Source organism: Ambystoma mexicanum, chromosome 2q, assembly GCF_040938575.1.
Source record: "Ambystoma mexicanum isolate Mex_15411 chromosome 2q, UKY_AmexF1_1, whole genome shotgun sequence".
Lineage (NCBI taxonomy): Eukaryota > Metazoa > Chordata > Amphibia > Caudata > Ambystomatidae > Ambystoma > Ambystoma mexicanum.
Window position 1 is genome coordinate 960831098 of NC_090924.1, and position 15895 is coordinate 960846992.

At 44.3% G+C, this 15895-nt stretch overlaps 1 protein-coding gene across 1 annotated transcript in view; it reads right to left on the minus strand.

Moving 5' to 3' along the window:
• Positions 1-15895, minus strand: part of LOC138568821 (transmembrane channel-like protein 2) — a 636652-nt gene that overhangs the window by 406289 nt on the left and 214468 nt on the right. The gene's annotated exons all lie outside the window — the stretch shown is intronic.

Consider the following 15895-nt stretch of genomic DNA (forward strand, 5'->3'; position numbering starts at 1 on the left):
AGGGTGTGCCCTGCAGAGTGAGTTGGGCCAGAGGTGAGAATAGTGAGTGAGAGAGAGTCGCAGAGGTCGTGAAAGAGTCCAGAGGGAGGACTGGCAGCATCCAGGTGGATGTTGAAGTCCCGAAGAAGGAGGAGCTGGGTAGTCGAGACCAAGAGGGAAGAGGAGAGGTCAGCCCACTCAGAGATGAAGGAGGAGATCCGACCAGGTGGCGGAAAGATAGTAGCCACAGTAAGAGAATGGCTAGGGGAGAGAGAGAGCCTGCAGACGAGGCATTCAAAGGAGGAGTAGGCCTGCGTAGGAGTGACAAAGGCAGGTATCCACTCGGGGAAGATCAGGGCTACACCGCCCCAGAGCGGTTGGCCCTGGGTAGCGGAGAGAATCTTGTAGCCGTCAGGTAAGAGCATATCAAAGCTCGTGACAGAGCTGGCCGTAAACCATGTCTCAGTGAGACAGAGGACATCAAGGTCAAGTTCTTACAGAAGGTGGCAGATATCAGAGGAGTGTTTTACAGCGAAGCGAGAGTTTAGAGTGGCAATATGGAGAAGGTTGCCATCCTTGAAAGACTTCCGGGGAGGGCTACAGATCAGAGTTATGCCCTGCAGAGGTTTAGGAAGAGCCCGGGAGGGGGCAGAGAGGGAGGGAGAGGTCAAGGTAGCCTTGGAGGAGGCAGAAGGGGGAGGCGAGGTAGTTACGGAAAGGGGAGAGGGGACAGCAGGATAAGAAAGGAAGTTGATGAGGCACGGGAAGCATCTATCAAAGAGGTGAAGGTTGGCCTGGGGGCCTTGGACCAGGACGGTCCCATTAGAATAGACATTAAGGATAACTTTAGAGGAATGGAAGGATGCCAGGAGGGCGTCCCAGCGGGTGCCACCATTAATGAGAGCAGAGGAGAAAGGGGAGAGCACAGAGACCATATGAAGGGTCCATATGTCTGGCGAAGGCACGACAAAGAGGATGATGGTGAGAGTTTCCTTTCACAGAATGTGCATTTTAACCACACTCCTCATTAATTAATTGGTTAATTAGTGTGTGGTTGTTCAGTTTGTGTTGATCTTTGGATGTGTGATTTGATTGCATGATTATTATTTTTTGAAAATACTCAATCTTACACAAATCTTACACAAATCTTGCACAAATCAATAATTCAAATACACAAATTAAAACATTATTAAAAAATTGCACATCAGATTTTCATTTAACTTATGCATTAAAACGGATTATCACTCACTATACATTTAAAACAAATTGCTAGCAACAGTACCATATCTTAATTACACTTGCCTCTTTTACATTTTATAACACCAATTGTAGTTGCAGTAGCTTCCCCACTCAAAATTCTGGCAAAAAATATTTCAGGATCCAATTAAAGGAAATCATGTGTGAACTGGCTCAATAACCTAATTCTTACTAACTGTAAGGCAGTACAAAACAGGACAATGGGCCTCATTACGACCCTGGCGGAGAGCCGTGCCTGTAATGCTGGCACGGCTGCCACCAGAGTCGTTTTTTTATGCACCCTGGATTGGGCAATTACCGGGTATTACAACCCTGGTGGACCCAGTAATTGCCCATTCCAGGGTGTTGGAAAAATTCTTCCCCATTTCCATTGAGCCTGATAGGGCTCAATGGGAATGGGAAAGCCGGAATGCATCGGCACCATCCGTGAATTGTGCCGGTGCATCCGACATGTTGTGCTCGTGGGTGCCTGTGTGCCCGCCAGCTGAGACCTGACAGGCACACAGGCATGCGCGAGCACAACTCATAGTTTGCCGGTCCGGGAACTATGGTACCAGCAAGCTTACCGGTACCATAGTTCCCGGACCGGCAGACTCATAATGAGGCCCAATATGTTCATGGTCTTGAACCACATCCACATCACTGCAAAGAGGACAGCCTGCACTTGCTCCATCCACACGTGTTCTAATATTACATATTTCCACTGTTGGGAGCAAGTTTAATCTACATCCGAGGAACTGGCAGGCCCAAAAGCTATTTGGGAATTTTACAAGATATTTTGGAAAAACACACAGGGCCTCATTATAACCCTGGCGCTCCTGGAATGAAGGGGGCCGGTACGGGACCGGCCCCCTTCAATCCGGGAGCGCCGATTACGAGCTTCCCATCGCGGGACCCGGATCGCACGCCTGGCAAAATCAGGCGTGCTTTCCGGGTTTCGCGAGGGGAAGAGGGAGGCAATAACGGGCAAGTTATACTCTGCCCGTTATTACCTCCCTCCCCATTGAGCCCTATGGTGGTTCAAATGGGAATGAGGATGGGTTCCTGCATGGAGGACTTACCGGGTCCTCCTATCTTGGAGTAACCCGGTAAGTCCCCATTGCAGGAACCAGGTAATGCAGCCCGGAACGGAGGCAGCCATCGAGCTAATAGCTCCATGGCTACCTCCATTCTCGTAATGAGGTCCACAGTGGTTTGTCAACATTAAAGAGGATAGAATATAATTTATACCCTCTCATCTTCTGGATTATATTTATCCAGTCCCATCTATGCAGATTACATCATTTGGATTTACCATTAGCACCCCAGCTGTAGTTCCTATATCACTCAACATTCTTTCAGCTCATACCCTAAAGTTCTAAACTTATTTCACAGTTCCCAACAGTACTACCCCAGCCAGTTCTTCATATAAGGAACTCCTCACTGGCACAAGTAATCTTCTGTATAATCGGAGAATCTTCTAGTCCATAAGGCTACGTAAAGAACTCAAACCTAATTCAAACCTTAGTGCTGCGATAGGTAATCAATCTAGCAAGCCCAGCGCATGTTTCCAGGCCCTGCACTCAACTTTTTCATATGGCACAGATTGTAAGCCATGGTATCTATGAGCCATATAGGAGACTTGGCACTACTTTAATTCTGTAGAACGAAACAGGTGGACACAGCGAGAATCTACAGTATTCTTTTTTGATTGTTTTCATCTGGGCTGCCATTTGGGACGCTTTACTCATCAAACGGCCAATATAGACCCAACACTCTCAGTTGCATCCAGGTTAAACCCAAGATATGACTGGGATTCAGTTGGGACCAGTGTCATGACTGCTGCCTCCAAAGAGTCAGACCCAGCCCAACATCCTTGGAAGCAGGGTCACAACTTCCATTCCAGGCACCAGTCGGTCCCCACAGGGGCCTTTTGGACCTTGTCCTGGCGCCAGTGGCGCCAGGCTCATAAGGGAACCCAGTCCCGGCACAGGAAGCGCCGGGCTCATATTGAGAGGAATGGTGCTTGGGTGGACCTACCTGCTGCAGACCATGCTGCTCACTTTCCTGTAGGATGATATCCTCATCCATTCCTGGCTGGAACTACTTTACCTTCTGGGTGTGGCCAGCACCACTCCCTGGGACTGGATACTGGAACTGTTCTGGAAGCTGGAACTTCTTTCTTGCCTGGGCGAGGCTGTGGAAGGAGACACCTAAGCACTCCAGTGGCCTATTTAAACCACACCCGATCAGTGCAACGTGCTTCGCGTTATTCTGCACTAGCAGCAGGACGCTCACCGTGTCAGCTCCAGAGAATCTTCAGCTTCTGCATCTGTGAACAAGAAATCTTCAGTCTTAACTCCCGGAAAACCAGTCTTCAGTCTTCAGCAGCGTCTGAAAGAGAACAAGGACACCAGGTTAGGACAAGGCAAAACCAGCGCTGCACTTGCCTCGTCCATCGGTGCATTCTGAGGCCGCGTACCGCACTCTTCATACTCCGGCAACCCTGCGGAAACAAAGAACATTGGTTAGTGAACCTCCGTGATAATTGTGCTTACCTGTGCCACGTACGCCTCGATCTCCGCCAAGCGCTGTTTAACCGCACCTGCAAAAACAAGAAGGACATCATTAAGGGCACTGTACGCCATCACTACTCACGTGCCTTCTAGCTGTAATCTGCTTGCCAATACTCCGGCACGTACCTCGGCGTCCATCTCCAACGCCGGCTGCTACGGCTACCTGAAAAAGGGAAAAGAGACATTAAGAAGTGCATTTAACTTCGAATAACATTTTTTGCTTACGTGCCTTCACGAGCTCCGGCATTCCTCTCGCTTACCTTATCTGCATACCGGACCTGCAAAGGCAAGAGACATTTAAGGGGACATATAAATAAAACTCCATATTCAAGCAATTACTGTTCGTGCGGCTAACGACGGCCTTGCTCCCCGACTTCATCCTCTGAAATCAAGAGGCTGGGCTATTAACCAGTGAAGCAACTGGCATTAGCGCCCCTGCACAGACGCAGGATGGAGGGCTCCGCTTTCGCCTATCTAAGGTGAGCACATTCAGTCTACGAGTAACGTGGGAAATCCAGAAAGGGGAAAGTCAGATTGGCCAACCAGACATACATTAACCCCTTGTTCTCCTACTTGCAGACACCTCACCCTCCAGGTCAAAATTACGGTGAGGAGGGGGCCCATCCAGGGTGTTACCAGAGGCCTGCGCGTGACCCTAGAAGACACTGAAATCTCCCAGCCCGTACCTATGCCTCCGAGGGATTCAGGTGAGCGTTACAACCAGTTTTTCTTCACCCATAGTGCAGCTATATCCCACTTTTGATCTTGTCTTGCTCGTAAACCTAATACTATTGTTTTCCCATTTATGATTGCATGATTATGTGCATGAGTGTGCAATTACCTCAGTGCATAAGTGTCTGTGCGCATAAGTACGTGCATTTATTTGCAGTGTCTTGCTTCTCTTTTCCAGCATGAAGTATTGCCTGTGGTCTATCAGTCTTCACCCAATTGATCGTAGTTTTTAAGCACTGCCAATGTTTAACTTGTGAAGCACAAGCTTTTGTATAATGACCTGAATTATAACACACTAACCAATTAGCACATTCACCTTATCCACATATTGGGCCTCATTACACGGTAGGCGGTAACCATGGTGCTATTAGCGCCATGGATGCCGCCGGTATTTTACCGTGTCCGCATTGGTGGATGGCGGAATTACAGCCCTACTCCAAGGTGAGCGTGGGCGGTAATTCCCCATTCACCAAGACCCTTCCCCATTCCCATTTTTGCCCCCATAGGGGTAATTGTAATTGGTAATTAGCACCAAGGTCCCTTTGCGGGTTCGTTTTTTAACGCCTGCTAAAAGCAGGTGTTAAAGTAGCAACCCCCAAAGGGACCTCGTAATAAGGTACCGTTAACCCTTACCGTCTACCGTGTAATGAGGCCAATTGTATAAGTCTCTAGCCAAATGTTTGTGGGATAGACCATCATCTAGCCCAACTAAAAAATGTGACTTGGGATCATCCGAATGTTAAGCATATGTGTAAAGATATGGCATACAAAACACTTGCCACAATAGTTGTGCTTGGGCTGTTATGTAATCCCCTTCTACATGTGCACACTTGTGTCTGCTTGCGTATGGTAACAGGGGAGCCAGATGGAATGCAAACATGGAGTGACAAAGGGTAGCTTGTCGTAAAAGGGGTTTTATTTTATATAACAATCAAGGACAAACAAATGGAAAAAAATGTCTTGATTCAAATATCAAAACGAAAGTTTATTACAACAGTTCAAGAAATGGAGAACGTCCACTCCTGTAGGTGAGTCCATACAATAACTCTCTCCCTTTGCTTTGGGTTGAGGGTTTTGCAGTGTTTCTAAAGCCTGGTCAATTGAGTATGTAGGTCTTAGCCTTCTGCTGCTGAGGTTCTCTGAACTTGGTAGAGCTTGCCACTCTCCTCCAGTAAGGCTAGGAAATTGGCATGTTTTACCAGAAACCCCTCTTTCCCTCTTTTCCTTGGACATTGAAAGGTTCTAACCTCATCCCTGATATAGGGCCCTGAGCCCTTCAGTACTTCCTTGGCAGACTTCTTTATGGTAAATTCCCTCACCCATATGAGATGGCACAACCATATACATCCTCCCGCCTCAGCGGAGTTCTGTCCTGGGTTGTCTTGGTCCTTCAGAATCACTCTGTTCTTACTTCTTAGTTATGTCTTGGCTCCTCCTCCCTTCTTTAGTCCAATAGGTGTACCCCTAGCCCTTTTCTCTCTCTCCCTCAATCTCTCTCTCTTTCTCTCTCGCTCACTCTCTCTCTCTCTCTTCTCTCTCTCTCTCTCTCTCTCTCTCTCTCTCCTCTATATCTCTCTCTCTCCCCAATGGTTCACCTCTTCCACTCCTCCACATGTCTCATCCTAGTTGTACTGATCTCCTTCTCAAACCTCATTCACTCTCCAACCTCTCTCCTCCTCCATTCTACAGCAGCTTTTCTCCTTCTGTTGATACTTATTTCAACTTCTGACCCCCTCCATGCTTTCTCGCCAACCTCCAGCTTTCTCCTCCTAATCCCATTTCAGAATTGATCTCTCTTGCCACTCTCCAGCAAACTCTTTCCCCCAGCTACTACTCAAAATCCCCACACCTCCAAAGTAAGCTGGCTGCATTAGAGATAAAGCTGGCTCTCACCTCCTTGGGGCTCCTTGGAATTGAAGACACCTGTGGACTGAGGTCTGGCTCGCTTGTGATTGGTCTTAATTTGATGGTTATGTAGTTTACCGCGGGGCTGCCTAGGTTTACAAGAAGGCCTGCCACCATCCTGGATCTCAGAAGGGATATGGGCTGATTTGAAGCCTTTATCCCTTTCTCTGGAAGCCCTGGGTTTAGTACAAGTATGAGCCTGGGTCTGCCCACTCGTCTAGAATATAATTACTGAGCTTTCTGTAAGCAGGAGAGGATGATGGTTATATTCAATGCTCCTTCATTGGGAAGCATGTACGTTTGTAACTCCCCTGACACACAGAGAAAGTTGTGTGTTTATTTCTTTCTTTGCATGTTCTATGGAATCTCATTTACATTATTTCAGCATGATGTTGTAACCCCAGGGGCGTTAAGGTCCGGGTAAGTGTAAGTCATATGGTAATCTTATTATCTTGGCACCAGCACCACAGAGGCGATAGTATTTTGGAGGATGTCCAGACACTGTGACATTGATTCTTTTATGGGAGAGACTCCCTTACTAAGGAGGAGTTCTGATCTCTCTGAGGAGCGTTAATGGCTCGATTGAAGCCTATACCTGAGCTATAAGTTGCATATCATGATGAAAGACATTATAGTTTGTGCAATGATTGTTATGTTCTTACCGTAGGGTAGGGGAAGCATTTTATATGAGGCCCCTGGCAGTCCCTGTCCCTGACTCTGGTTACTGCCAAGGGTAGTGGGGACAAAAGATGCATAGTTGCCCCCATTGGTATTGTGCTTCCTGTGACTCTCCGCTGACTATTGCAGAGTCCTAGTTGAGTTGACATGTGGAACCTCTGTCTAGCTCCTCCGGGCACAGCACCCACTAGCTCATGGTGGTACCCTGCCCCTTTTAACACCCCACTGTGGATTGCCACATTTTGGCAGAGCTTTGTCACAAAACACCAACATCACATCAAATACAACAGGACCACACATGCATAATTATAATCAGACACATTAATAACACTGTACTAGATAAAACCAAATAACACCAGTTTGCGTACAGACTGTTAATTAATATGTCTCAAAACTGAAGCAGGGTAGGAATTTAAGTTTCAACAAGTGAAGAGGTCTAGTAGCATTGAAACAGAAAGATGCTCTTATACAATGAAGAAAGCCATGTGATTTTAATAATGGTTACAGAGTTGCTGCTCTGATATATCCAGATCTTTTGAAAAACAAACAGTGTGGTAATTACATCCATGTAGAAATGCTCAAACTCAACCTGTCCAAGATGGTAAGGGACAATGATCTTTCCAGCGGGTTTCATACAGTGTGGCTGTTTGAGATGTGCTCTCAACCTTGGTGGGGATCGATGCATAGCCTGACTGGAACAAATGTTGAAATACTGCCGGGTCAAATGTTGTTGAAGCGGGTTTCAAGGTCAATGAGGCTACTTTTCAAATGCATGGGAACTCTACGGACCCTGCAGGTGCAAAGCTGGCAGGGAGAAAATACAACATCCCCTGTCCACAGGCCTTTGGCAGAGATGTTTAAGAATAAAGTATTAATCATCATCATGAAGTATATTTTTCTAGTTGCCTACTCCACCAGACCTATGTTCTGTGCATACTATGGATGCCAGCTATAGTCTGGCCATAGAGAGCCTATGGAGACACTCCTCACTGATCCGGAAATCTTAATGATGATTGGTATACAAAACACACATCATTTATAGCACTCGGATGGAGGATACATATCTGCTTTACATATCTCACACGCATCTGAATGATGAACCACTACAGTTTTGGATCTGAAAATATTCTTTCTGGCTTGCAGCATTTGTGAGAGTTGCCATAGTATTACTATGATGTCCCTTCCACTGGTGAACAGTCTGGGTGAGAGATTAAGGCTGTCGGGTATTTTGTATTTGACACAGAAAATCCTCACAGTGCCACTTGTTGAACAATTCATAGTCATTAAATTGAAGCACTCCACATTGAAATGGTCTGTGGCAAGACACGTAGCCATGTCCAATAACCAGCTCTGATAATGAGGATGTGTTGCACTTTTCAAACGTCCACACCAAATAGTGGATCCAATTTGTTTAGTACGTTGTGGTTATAGTTGTTAAATGGATATCTCTGGTGTCAGACGGCTTATACCTGAGCTATAAGTTGCATATCATGATGAAAGACATTATAGTTTGTGCAATGATTGTTATGTTCTTAAGTCTAGCTGTTAGGTCCTTCTCTGACTACTTAAAAGTAGAGTAGTAGAGGGGAGATTCACCTTTAAGCAGAGGCACAAACTTGGGCATTTTTCTGGCTAGCCTCCTACCTGAAACCTGCAAACAAGAGCATTTTTTGGCTTCTCTATACTTCCTTAGGTCAACAAATATTAGAATTTGTGGGGTTCCCTCCACTTCCAAAGAGCAGCCAAAATGTGCCAAGTGCAGCCAACATGAGACCTTTTTGTACCCCTGCATCCTGAAAGATGCAGACAAGACCTTTTTCCCAGGGTCTTTCTGTTGATGATAAGTTCCATAAAAGAGATGAATTCAACATAAATATGTCACTGGTATTTTTGATGCAAGGGAGCAGGAGCTTTAGTGGTGAGGGTCAAGAAGGGAGTAGGAGTGGAAGCCGAAGGTTGCATGGGCTAGGTGTTGGATGGAGTGATTGTGGAGGGTGGTAGACCGAAGGTGGCCAGGAGAAGAGTGGTGAGAAACATGAGCAGCCTAAGGCAGGACAGGTTCTAGTATAGATATAAACTATTTTTCAGTCTTTTCCCTCTTGACGTGTGTTGTCACCCATTTTGCACTCCAGGGGAAAGCAGCAAAATATGAGACACTATGACCTTCTAGAATTCCCCTCATATAAGCAAAACCAGCATAGACCTGACCTGGCCTGACCATGTACTGTTGGTTTAATTTAGTGTCCAGATTCTATTGCATAATGGATGGGCTAAGAGCCTAAATCAAGATGTATTTAGAACAGCATCACAGTGCCGGGAAACATTGAAAGCTCTAGGCACCTGGGTTAGCCAGTATTTTCTTTTATATGCAAACCAACCTCTCCAGTGATCTGTGTGTTTTTAGAGTACAGTTACATTTATGAACATACATATATATCTGCAAATAATTCTATAGATTGTAGAGTGAACCAGCAAAAACGACACCAGAATCCTCATTTAAATCCCCATAAAAAGATTGGAATAGCAGTGCTCTGTGAATACAGTGTGCCGGCCTTGCCCTTTATGCATACAAGCTTTTGGCAGTGCTATGATAAAAGAAATAGGATACTAGTTGTCATATGCAAAAAGCGCAGGACTGATTATAGCAAAGAAATAATTGCTGTAGGGCAGCCTGTCCCAGGAACATTATTCTGGGCACAGATCAAATGAGGCCTCAGACACGTAAAACGCATTTTGCTGCAGACCGATAAGCAGATGCAGACAGACAATGCAAGCTTTTTTGTATGTGAGAGATATGTCACAGAGCATTGAACATTTGTTTACCCCGGATTAATGCTGAAGGGGTGTACCAATTAGATTGTTGAGACGCATCACACCTTAAGGGCAGGACCTTGACATCCCTGTGCCACAGATCTGTATTAGATGTATCAGCCCAAGAGAAACTGTCCATCAAGTGACATGTGAGTATAATAACAAGGGATTTTTCCAAATAAAAAGTATATAATGCTATTTATGTTTTAGAAGTGGGGCTGGCGAATTGGATTACTGAGGAGATGCATTCTATTAGAGGGTCCTGTCACAGCTGACCAACTAGAGCCATAAGGGGATGCCTGTTTGACTAAGCAAGCAGACATCATACCGGTGATATGGGTAATCTCTTGTTATTTCTGAAATATTGGATTTTTCTGAAATTAGTGACTGTTTCATTAATATTGTGGTTTTTATTTACTGAATGTTTGCTTTTGATGTATGCAAACTGGAGAGACAGGATTGATTCATTGATATTGCGCTTTTATTACTGCATTTTTCTTCTACAGTGATTTATTATGAAGTATGCAATTATTTAGTATGAATTTGAATATCTTGTTTTGGAAGGTTTCTCTTAACTGAGTTGGTATTGAAGCTTTTTGGTTTTCTAAGGAGCCCATGTATGTTATGAGCAGAGCTGTTTTGGATTTTGGTTTTTGAGAAATGGTTTCTGGCAAACCTTGCTCAAGAATGTGATTTGGCAAATATGACCTGGTCCCTGCAACGGGTTGATTGGTTTTGATTTGGTGGTGTTTCATTGAGAACCGACTTGTGTGAGATTACATTGTAAATAACCAGGTACTCTTTTTTACAACAAGAGTATTTTTTTTACTCAATATGCAAATGTTGTGATGATGTATTTTGCCATTGAATGCTCTGTTTTATCCTTCTCTGTCCCTTCTGGAATGTGTGTGAGATAACACGTTCTTATTTGATAAGGTGCAATGGTTGTGTCATCTGTGCTTATCTGATAGGATTGAAAGAGGGCGCCTGCTTAGAGTTCCAATGAGGCTACTCAAAGAACCCAATGAATCAACAAGTGCCTTTGTAGCAATGCATAACGTGGTGTTGTACTCAGACATAAAGAGGTATCTCTTTTGAATCTGAGCCAATGACCATGTATAACCATGTCACACAGAAGGGAGGCTAGACATTTCCTGTTAGCTAAGCTATAGGTTGGGTGGGGGCTTCCTTTCCCTTAAAGGTCAGCATTCTTGAGTGAAGCCCAGAGTTCCATGGAACATTGTGAGCCTCTTGCTCAATACAGTGAGAGATGCCAGAATAAAGGACATGCATGTGAGCTTCCAGAACATCTGTAAATGCACTGTCCTCCATCTACCCCTGGCTGGCAACCACAGCTGATTGCAGGCAATGTTTGGCTGCATGACAGAACAGATGGTCTCTCCAGTAACTCCCATGTGTAGGCACACCTCTCCTTTCCACTGCAGGGGGTTAGCGATCCAAGTGAGGCATCACAGCCCTAATAGTGGTGGCTTGTGCTGCTGGCTATGGTTGGGCCTCTTTCTTACTTTTTTTTTTAACCCGGTGCAAAGTCATGGTTCTGAACTACCTTTATCTTCTGATATAATACCAGATGCTTCCTTCCCAGTACAGAAGGAGTCTACCTTAGCAGTGGCTGTTGCAGGTGGTACATATCTATGCAATGCTGGTTTATGCAACCACAACATATGTTTACACATTGAGGTTGTGCAAATGCATAATTCACAATCCTCTGGCCTGCCACATATTATGTTTGCAGAATTTTAACAAAACAGCATATTCCTTTGCCTGACCCTCTCAAGAGAATTGGGGTCTCTGATTGGCCTTACACAGTGTTACTGATATTCAATGGATTTGATTGTGGGGTCTCTCTCGCAATCTCTGTTAAGAGATTTCAAGTGTTATTTTAGGGTGGGTGGGGGCCTGTGATCTTGATGGACTACCTAATATCCAAGGTGATATTCATATTGTCAAGGGTTTTGACCCATGTTGAATCAATAGACTGGGTAGATGTGGGGATGAGCTGTCGCCGCCCATTATTCTATCCCAGAACAAACTAAATCAATAGACTGGGTAGATGTGGGGATGAGCTGTCCCCGCCCACATTCACGCCAGACTCCAGGAGAACCGCGCAGTTTGCGCAAACCCAAAATGGTCACCTAATCTGCCACCCACCAGTACAAAGAAAGATGGTTCTGTTCAAAATCCGTTTTCATTGATGTCAAAAAGTTGCTAAAATCATGGGCACAAGACCACTCTAAAGATACAACCTTCTTGTGGGGGGTTCCACATCACCACTCTACTGTAAGGATGCCATCAAAACAATGTTAAGCAAGGATCCTATACTATCAAGCAAAAGACCACCCTATTGAAATACATTAATTCAAGACAGATCCCAAAAATGAGTGCAGTACCAGCTTTGTCCACAAACCGACGCTAGCGGTTTGTGGACAAACCGCTAGCTACTTCAACTGCTACTTCAGAAGCTAATCAGCCTCCTGAGACAGCTGGAAACTTCAAAGGCCTGCTGGGTAATTAAAATTCTTAACCACCTGCTGTTCCCAGAGACAATCTGATTGCATTAACAGGCCAAGAGGCTGGGAAACCTTCTCACCTCAGAGACCCAGACAACAGCCCAGGACATCACATGGACATGCTAACCAAATGCAGAGTGGCCCCCTGGCCTGCTGACCTCAGCCGACACAGTAGACTCTCTCCCTTGAATGGGGTATGTTGATTTTCAGTGTGGACTGTAAACAGAGCCCTGCCTGGGAGTGGAGAGACATGTGGTACTCCCAAGTTTATGGGGGCGGACCCAGACACTTTTGTGGAATCATATTGCAGCAAATATATGTTTAAGTTAAATGCTTCTAAAACATTGTATTAAGCTCACAAAAATGTGCAACTTGGAGAACCTTAATCTAAGAAATGTACCCACAATTCAAGACTTGATTCAACTTTGTACCATGTTCTGAGGCGAAACCCCGCTATTTATTGATATTACAGACACCGGGTTTATGCTAGAAACCTAGTAAATTACTGGAATGTGTGTAGGAGGAGGGTGTACATTTGTGTCATTTTTGATACAGATTTAACATTGGGAAACCAACTAAAAACGAAATTAAGTTGCCATTTTTGAATGCAAGCCCCCAGGAAGATCAGAATTGAACAAGCAGGGACCATAAGTAATCTGTAATATGTACATGTAATTTCAACAAATTGTGTATCTGGGAAATATGTATTTGGATCAGAAATAGATTTGTGTGCACATTGACAAGGGGAGTGTCTTTCTGTAAGCCATAAAGATGACACACAACCCAGCTCCCCAATCAAGGGAGAGAGGAGGACGTGGCCAATGATAGATTGCGAGGGGCCGGCTCAGTTATGTCCATGCACACACCCACTTGTAGAACACATAAAAAGAGACTGCTGGGACAGGTAGAGACACTCAATTCCCATTTTCTGCGGAGCACGCTGATGGACGAATTCACATCCAGAACTCCAGAGACCTAGACTGACTCCAGCTAGACAGAGACCAGAACTTAGAACTCTGACTCCACAATTTAAAGCAAAGGCCTAAACCACAAGCTGAGTTCTCTTCAGCAGGCCTCAAAACCAACCAAACTATTCGACAGCCGGGCGAGCTGTTTGAATTCTTTGCCAAGAACTTTTGCAAGAACCTGTAGCAGTATCCAGACAGCGGTGCTGTATCCGGAACCAGTGAGAACCACAGACCAGACCGTTGTGAGCAGAACCGGTGCCTGACAGACCCAGAGAGCAGAGCTGACCCAGATAGCCGGGACTTCAGAACCACCCGCCGGAAGTCCCGTCCAACCTGACCAGACCTTGACGGCTTATTTCAAAAATATAGTGTGAGTACTCACTGTGCCAAAACCAATCTCTTAGTTTAAAATAATCTAATCCAAACTATTTTAACCTATTTAGAACTGCCTCCTAGAATCGTGTCATTCGGTCATCTTTAAACCTGAAAACTGTCATCTTGAAGCTAAGATTCTAAGCTTTCCAACGAACCTAAAACCGACTTGCTACCCCTTATAGTGCCTCCGTAATTGCACTTGACGCACGTGACTAAATTTGCCGCTATTTGACATTTTGCTTAATTTCAGCCACGTGTAAAAAGATTTGTCCTTGCTTTCCTTTGCTGAAATTCGTTTGCAACCTGACAATCATTCATAGAGCATTGCTAAAGTGATCCTGAACTAATACAAAGTAGCTGTCACCCACCCTGAACCTCTGGAGGGGATTAAAATCATTTTAGTATATTTTTCACTTCTTTGCATACCACATCAAAGTATATTGCCTGTGTTTAAAACTCCTACCTGTTCTCCTCTAAGCTCGCTAGGGGGGAACTGAATTATATTTGATTGCAAAAAGGGGGGGTGAATTGTCAAAGAAAAGTGATTACATTGTCTTTTGTTGAAGTCATATCAAGTTTATTTTCTGTACTGCATTTTCATTCATCATTGCATTGTCATTGAAGCCATAAAAGCATTCTCAGCTAGTTTATCCTCTCTATATCACTTCTAAGCCATCAAAAAGAGTGTACCACTGTAACCTTATCCACTGTTGATCACTATCATCTTCACAAGTGTGCTATCACATATTAAGTTATTATAAAAGTGTGATATATATATATATATTGTTTAATTTTCAAATAAACCTTTTAATTTGCAAAACAAACCTACTTCTTGGCTCAGTGGGGTCAGGGGGATTCTAAGAGAGGGGTGTTATATAAGGGTTGTCATCCAGAGTAAACGAACTGGACATAAAAATACATCAATAAGGGCTTCCATCAGCATCCCAGACTAGGCATTGACTTAGCTGTAGTGTTGAATTGAAGTCGCTTACAATATTATTCTGTGAGATTGGACACGCTGGGTCTGGTCCACCCCTCTTCACAAGTTGTCAATATACCGTTAGGATGTCATTAAGCATATCACTACTAAATGAACATGCTTCTTTCCATGTACAATGTGTTGCAGTTTGGTCTACATATGCGCACAAATTAAGCTAACCATGTTTCTTGAGTTCAGCCAGAAAATGAATGAATTGGGTGTCCGTTGAGTGTCACATATCATGGTGCTGATGTTCAGATCCAATACATACCCTTCCTCTCTGATTGCTGTCACTCTATTCCCAGTGGGAGGTTTGGAGCCTGGGGGCAGTGAGGTGACATGGAATGTGGCCACTGTACCCTAGCAGTTTTGAACAAGGTTTCTATGCTTTCTTATTTGACTATATTAAATAATGAATGATGGAGATAAAGGTTGTGAAATGGATGGCACGCATAGCAGAAATAGATTGAATGGCAGCTACCATCTCTAGGCAGATAGGCTTGCAGCGGACTATTAGAACAGCCACGTTGGTAAAGTGTTTTAAGGTTGCACTTTGTAACAAATAAAATGAATGCACTTAACAGGAATATATTGTTGCCATTGTCAGAAGACTCATTTATCAGGGATGATGTTAGGTGGGACTCAGTACTTTCTGAGAACATGCAACTCAAATGACCTCCATGCTCTGTCTGCAAGATATTAAAAACACATCCATTGCTCATATAGGAACTGCTCAAGGTGAATTTGAGGTTGGAAGGCAACTGTACTACCTAAAAATTGCAAAGATTGACATTTTCTCCTTAATTAGCAAAATGGTGTGGGTTGAACCATACACCGTTGTTTGAGAGACGATCCTTTGACTTTTTGGTCGACTGCATTTGGTTAATTCTGACAAATAACCATACATGTATGCATATGTATGTATCTTTATGCATGTATGTATGGGGTTGGAGAGCCAGATGGTATTGGAAATTGGTGGCGGTGGTCATGAGGTATTTAGAGGGGGGTGAAGAGAACCCGAAAAACAAAAAACAAAAACTGGTTTAATATGGGTCTACCAAATGTAGTCGGACAAAAAGAAGACTATCAAAGGATAAACTAATAGGCATTACTAAGAACATACCC